The sequence below is a fragment of the Haliotis rubra genome, unplaced genomic scaffold (genome assembly GCF_003918875.1).
Source record: "Haliotis rubra isolate DU_JTF1 unplaced genomic scaffold, ASM391887v1 Scf49, whole genome shotgun sequence".
In the NCBI taxonomy this organism is placed as follows: Eukaryota; Metazoa; Mollusca; class Gastropoda; order Lepetellida; family Haliotidae; genus Haliotis; species Haliotis rubra.
Genome location: NW_025767179.1, coordinates 457439 through 464099, shown reverse-complemented (window position 1 = coordinate 464099; position 6661 = coordinate 457439).

Genomic DNA, 6661 nt, shown 5'->3' with positions numbered 1-6661 from the left:
ACAAAGGGATGCGTTGTGACGAGTGCAAAGGAACTGAAACACCTTTTAGACTACTAGAGATGTGTTGTAATACAGAGATATCATTCATGTTTAACGATGGTTAACAGTTGCTCTACTATCATGAAATATATCAGGGGTGCTTAATTAAGTTCCAGGTGTATATAAGTATGACATGTCTTTTTTCTGTGATGAAGAATATACAACAATGCATATTGAATTCATTGAGAAAGAGTGTTTGGTAGCATTTCAAAATAGAAAGACATGGCAGTAATGGAAACACTTTTCTGAATTGTAACCGATTTTATTATTTTATTTATAACTAATCATCATCACACTACACACTTAATTGCTTTACCGCCTGTAGAAATGGGTTTACTTTAGTGTCCTGCTGTAAGTTATGAATAACATATTATATGTTATGAACAACTGTTACTGGAATCTGATACTCACTCATACTGAATATTTTCAATTTGGATCAGTAAGGTTTCATACTGATGTACATTCAACAGTAATGGAGTAATAAAATTCAAACGTAATGACTCCGACTGTATCGTCAGCATGCGTTTGTGGTTTTCAGTGATGGTAACAGGTGTTCGCAATGTATGCATATGTATGTATGTATGTATGTATGTATGTATGTATGTATGTATGTATGTATGTATGTATGTATGTATGTATGTATGTATGTATGTATGTATGTATGTATGTATGTATGTATGTATGTATGTATGTATGTATGTATGTATGTATGTATGTATGTATGTATGTATGTATGTATGTATGTATGTATGTATGTATGTATGTATGTATGTATGTATGTATGTATGTATGTATGTATGTGGATGCAAGAACACAACTCCAAAACTGGCATCGACAGGGATTTATTGAGGTTACGATTTTCGGTGGTCGTTGACAAGACATTGGCTAATTATCGTTGACATGACTCGGTCCATCGATGAGGTTTAAGAAACTAAAAGAAACAAAATGATTATTTTAGCTAATACATTAATTACAGCATTTAAATATAACCTTTCTGAATTTTCAAATATAGAATTTCATGATTATCAAATATAGCTATTCAAAATTGTTAGGTAAAACGTTTTAAGATTGTCAGACAATGCATTTGAGTAACGTGCTTCAATAGCAGCTTTCTATCAAAATATACAATAATAATGGTCAAAATATTCCAAATGATAACTCCAACAACATACTATTCAAATGTCATATAAAGTTATACAATGTATGATAAGAAGTACTCACATTTGTGTTGCCATACAGAGAGGTTGAAGACAGCCAAGTGACCATGTGGATAGCACAGTGAATCAGCCTTTGCATGAAGATTTTGTGCAAGGGTTAGGTCATGTGACCATCAATAATGAAAGTGAGGCTATATATTTACTAATTAAATTTACAAAAGTTTTTGCCATTACGCTGGATTTGAACCCTAGCACTTTGGATCACAAGGCTAATGTGTTAACCACTAGGCCACCATACAAGACACTCATACATGCCTGGTTTAACAATGCTGAACATGACTGAATATAACATAACTTGTATTTAGCATTAACGATATATATGTTATTATTTTATGAAATATTGTATTTATACGCACTAAAGGTCAACCCATGATGATATGCTTTGCTATTGTCAATATAACCCAGTTTCACTAGCCTCCCACAGCATCCAGGTATTGTCCCAGATCTGAGTCTTCCTCCATCCCTCTAACTGTTCCTACAACCTGCACAGTCGGTTGTATATTTCTGTATAAACTTTCATCAAAACAATCCATGTCAACCCGAAAACTCCAGACCACCTGTTGCTCGAGTTGTTCAACGGTATCCTGATCAGAAAGATGTTTATGAGTTACGCTTGGCCAACAAGGACCACTGATTCGCCACCCACTGAACACATCTGGGATGAATAGGGGCGTCGTGTATGGACCGATACCTCCGTCAAAAACCTATGTATATAATATTATCTAAAAACGAAATCATAAGTCTTTACATGGAGCACTTATGGCAGAATACAGTCACCAAAACTAATGTCCTAACCTCACATAATATAGGAGGATGACGATGACACATACTGACTATCGTGTACGTCTGTTATTATCTTGTGGCAACTGGGCACAGGCAGTTGCGATTCGGTTCCGAAGGGCTTGGACCATAACATATAGGTCATCTGCCCTTGATGCTTTTCTGGGTATTCCAGAGCGAGGTCTGTCCTATACTCTACCAGTGGCCTGGAACGTGTCCCTCAGTCTATGAATGACAGAGGGAGACACCTGAAGACAGAGAGCAGCACTTCTTATGGATTCAACATCCTGTAACCATGCAATGGTCCTGCTACTGTTGCGGGCGCTTAACGGAGTGCGCTGTGGCATGGTGAAGAAGGTGTGAGGCTTCAATACTGTCTGTAGCTTATTTTAATGGAAACGTTGCCACAAGCTGCATGGGAAGTCTGTCTTCCACATGCACTAGGCAGTTGTGTTTGGGCGTTTGAATCAAACATGGTTCTGGTGTGTTTCAGCATCCTTGTTTTTGGCTGTATTTAACAAATGTTTCACTCAAACTCAACGAATATTGAATCAGTTGCTTCACTGCATGTTCCAACATGTCGTTTAAAGTGCCCAATAAGCACACAAAAAGTTGCATTTACCTTAGAGTATAAAAGACCTCACCACGTTTCAGTTTATGTATGACTATCAAATTTTAGAGTGTTCCCATATTTTTTGTTTGTAGTATATAATCCGAGCACCCTAACACTTCATAATGTATTGTAACTGTACAGTTGATTACTCCCAGCTTGTCTACTGTTTGAAATAAACCTATTAGGGGGACTACCCGTATTTGAATCGTATTAGAAGCGTATCAGGGATCTAGTGATTATTCATTGTTTGTTATAATATTTGGAGATAACTCCTCTACTCTGACTAAACCTTTGTTCATTGTCAAGAAATTGTGAAATATAATCGGGCATGCGTCCACGGAATCCCATGGTATAAAGTTAATTTAATATGCCATATTTTCATAAGGTGTTATAGGCCTTCTCTGTATGGAATCATATAGAAACCGCATGTTGTATATTTACGGGGCATCGCGAGGAAATGATTCAATTCGTACTGGGCTAGAATTGATCTTCAGTAACCCATGCTTGTCACAAGAAGCGACTAATGGGATCGGATGGTCAGGCTTGCTGACTAGGTTGACACATGTCGTCATATTCCAACTGCGTAGATTGATGCTCATGCTGTTGATCACTGGATTGTCTGGATTATTTATAGACCGCCATATAGATGGAATATTGCTGAGTGTGGCGTTAAACAACAAACCAGCCAACTAACTGAAATTCCATTGGATTATGTTGAACGATTGAATCATGGTGTCTCAGTAGGTGACCGCTCTCGAACACGACGACGAAGTGGTTGTACAAATCCAGATTTATGAACGAAGCCAGATGCAGACGTTTGTAATTTGCACATTTTCATCATGTCCCTTTCCACAAAGGTGATAAACAATAGCTCGATGCAGCCGTCCTATAACTGTAGAAAAATGTGAAAAGCGATTCCGCTTTCCTGCTGATTCAGTTTTAGTGGGCTTGTGCACTGTCATTGTAATATGTAATTCCCACAAAACACGCAGTTTATATTATATAGATTTTATTCATTTTGTGGCTTGCAGGTGCTCAGATGGATTTATCTACATGCTGATGACTATCGGTAGCTCAGGTTGTATTTGAAGAATGGGAGCCAGGTAAGAGCTGAGGGTGGAGAGAGCACATATGTAAATATTTTGCCCTACCTGATATCCTTCATGTATGATAATTTGTGGAATGTATTACAGCTATTATTGGATCTCTATTTCATGAAGGCGTGATATCTCCAACCTTAACCGCATCATCTACACGGCGGTGTTGTTTGGTGCAGCCTATGTTACGGTAAGGCAGTTGAAATAATTGGAAACATTATACCTTTATGAAATACACAATGCCATTTTAGAAAGTGGTCAAATGTAACATATGTTATATTTGGGGTTACACTTTCTCAGTAAAGTACAGATTCTAGTACTTTTTTGGGTTGAGTCCCATCCGGGATTCGAACCCACACCCTCAGAGCCGGAATTCGAACCCACACCCTCAGAGTCAGGCACCTAATCGCCAGCACACACACTTTACTGAGAAAGTGTCATCCCAAATATAACATATGTTACATTTGACCACTTTCTAAAATGGCATTGTGTATTTCATAGCTTTCGGCCGTGGGAGCCGTGCCAATTAACGCTTATCAGAGGGGTACACAAAGTCTGCAGTCTAGACTACCAGTTGTCCGACTTCCATTTTTGTGGGAGCCGCGGTGGCTGAGCGGTCTAGGCGTCTGACTTTGTGTGCTGGCGATTAGGTGCCTGACTCTGAGGGTGTGGGTTCGAATCCCGGATGGGACTCAACCCCAAAAAAGTACTAGAATCTGTACTATACTGAGAAAGTGTAATCCCAAATATAACTGTTACATTATACGTTTAGTATATTTCATTCATCTAAAAACACACAGTGCTGTCAACAAAAAAAAAGTCCTCAAGATATCCAGCAAGGTAACCTTCCTTGGCTGATGGTGGCTTATAGTCCGCCCACTAATCTGCTGTAAATATTATTGTAATGTTCTAATGAGTATATGATTCAAAATATGATTCGGAACAATGATGATGCACGATTTCAGCTAAATCATATGTAAGATGGTTTCCTTTGCCTCTGACTTTACAGTTATGACTCTTTTTATGCATACCTAAACTGTCGATGCGACGTAACAGTTTTACTCTCATGTCGTGTATACGTATTATTGATGTTAAATATCTCATGACAGATGACGTTAACTTTGATCGGAGTAACCTTACCCGACATCCAGTGTTTGCTGGGCGTGGACCTGAAGACATCCAGCTCCCTCCTGTGTGCCTATGGTTTAGGTCTGTGCTGTAGTAGCCTGACTGTACATTTCATCAAGGACAAGGTGGATACTTGTCTGTTCCTGGCGACAATATTGGTATTAAACGCTGTGGTTATTGCTGCTGTACCCACGTCTCCGTTCTTGTGGCTGACCATCTTCTTGCTCCTCATTGCTGGTTGGTGTACAGGGATTTGTGTATTTGGTAAGCATACAATTTAATGTATCAGCATGTTCTGCAGCCCTACTTATGTTTCTGAAATGTTGCTGTCAACATCGATTGGTGCTAATTTTTATCAGTGTCGTCTCAAGAATCATAAGTTCGAATACCAGCTGATTTGTCATGATTGGAAGTTTCAAAGCAACGAAAGGGAACTAATGCAATATGCAACATAAAGCATGCAAGAGAGATTCACGAATGATAGTCATGAGTGATAGTCACGAATATAAGTGCCTGCCAGAAACGTTTAAGGAGTGGGCAAAGCGTCACATCATGGGGCATTTGCATCCCAAAGGATAAACCTGGATTCGCTCTTATCATTACAAACAACTGGAGGGCGGTGCTGGTTCATTATTCGTCGATACACATGTCATTATCTTACCTTCATGTAAATTTCATTGGTAAATGACGCTTTAACAAGTCTCCGTGTCACACCTCCCAGGAGGATGACAACTTGTCAAAAATATTACCCGCTGCCACGGTAACCGCCAAACTCTCCGCCGAGGAACTGTATCGCTCACAATCGCATGACGTCATAATATGACGCATGCAATGCCCGGAGTTCGAAAACCGTTCGATTAGCTGTTTTTGAGTTCACTATGTACGCATTTATTTTACCGACTTTCACTGCTTTATTTAAACTATTTTATACATTGAATCGTTTGCACACTCAACTTAAACATCGTTAACAATTTTTATAGCAGTTTTAAGCTTGTCGGAATGTTTCACTGATTTGAAAAATCCAGTCGAGAGGCAGACGCCATTTTGTTTACCTGTCATTTAGTCGGTAACGATCTTCAAAACAAAATAAAATGATATTTTGTACATTTAACATGGTAAGATAAATACGTTGCATGCTTCTCCATCGGGTAAAACGGTCTGATGTACGCCTCTTTGGTGCAGTGTTACCCCTTGCCACACATACAATCATGTCCCTTTCTTTTTTAGATATTATTAATTCGTTCTGTGACGTTTCATATGCTGGAATCACATCTATAGTCAAAGAGAAATCGAGATTGGCTCTCGCTGGTTTTAGACATCTGTGGTGCTGGCATTATCGGTCGATACACATCAGTATTTTTTCATGCAGTTGTGTTACCATACATATTGTAAGATTTCATAAATACCTCCCGTGACACTACATCTGCTGGTATCACTTAAATTGATACACCTTTATTTATTTATTTCAGTTCGAACTTTACACTGCTTCGTCATATGGCCAAACAACGCTTTTATTGTGGCCTTAGTACAGTCAGGAGCATCATTAAACACGATAAGTGTTCCACTTGTGGGTAATCTCTTCAGGCACAATCGACAGAGCACTGGTTCAGAAGAAGCGTTCTGCAACACGACAACAACTCCTCCTAATTCAGAGAAGAGATGCAACGGTTTCAATACCAACATACGATACCCCTTCATAATCATGTCAGGATTATGTCTTCTTGTGGCCACAGGCCTAATGTTTTGTTACCATACTATCCTAAAAGAAGGTGACGTCATGGAAGTAC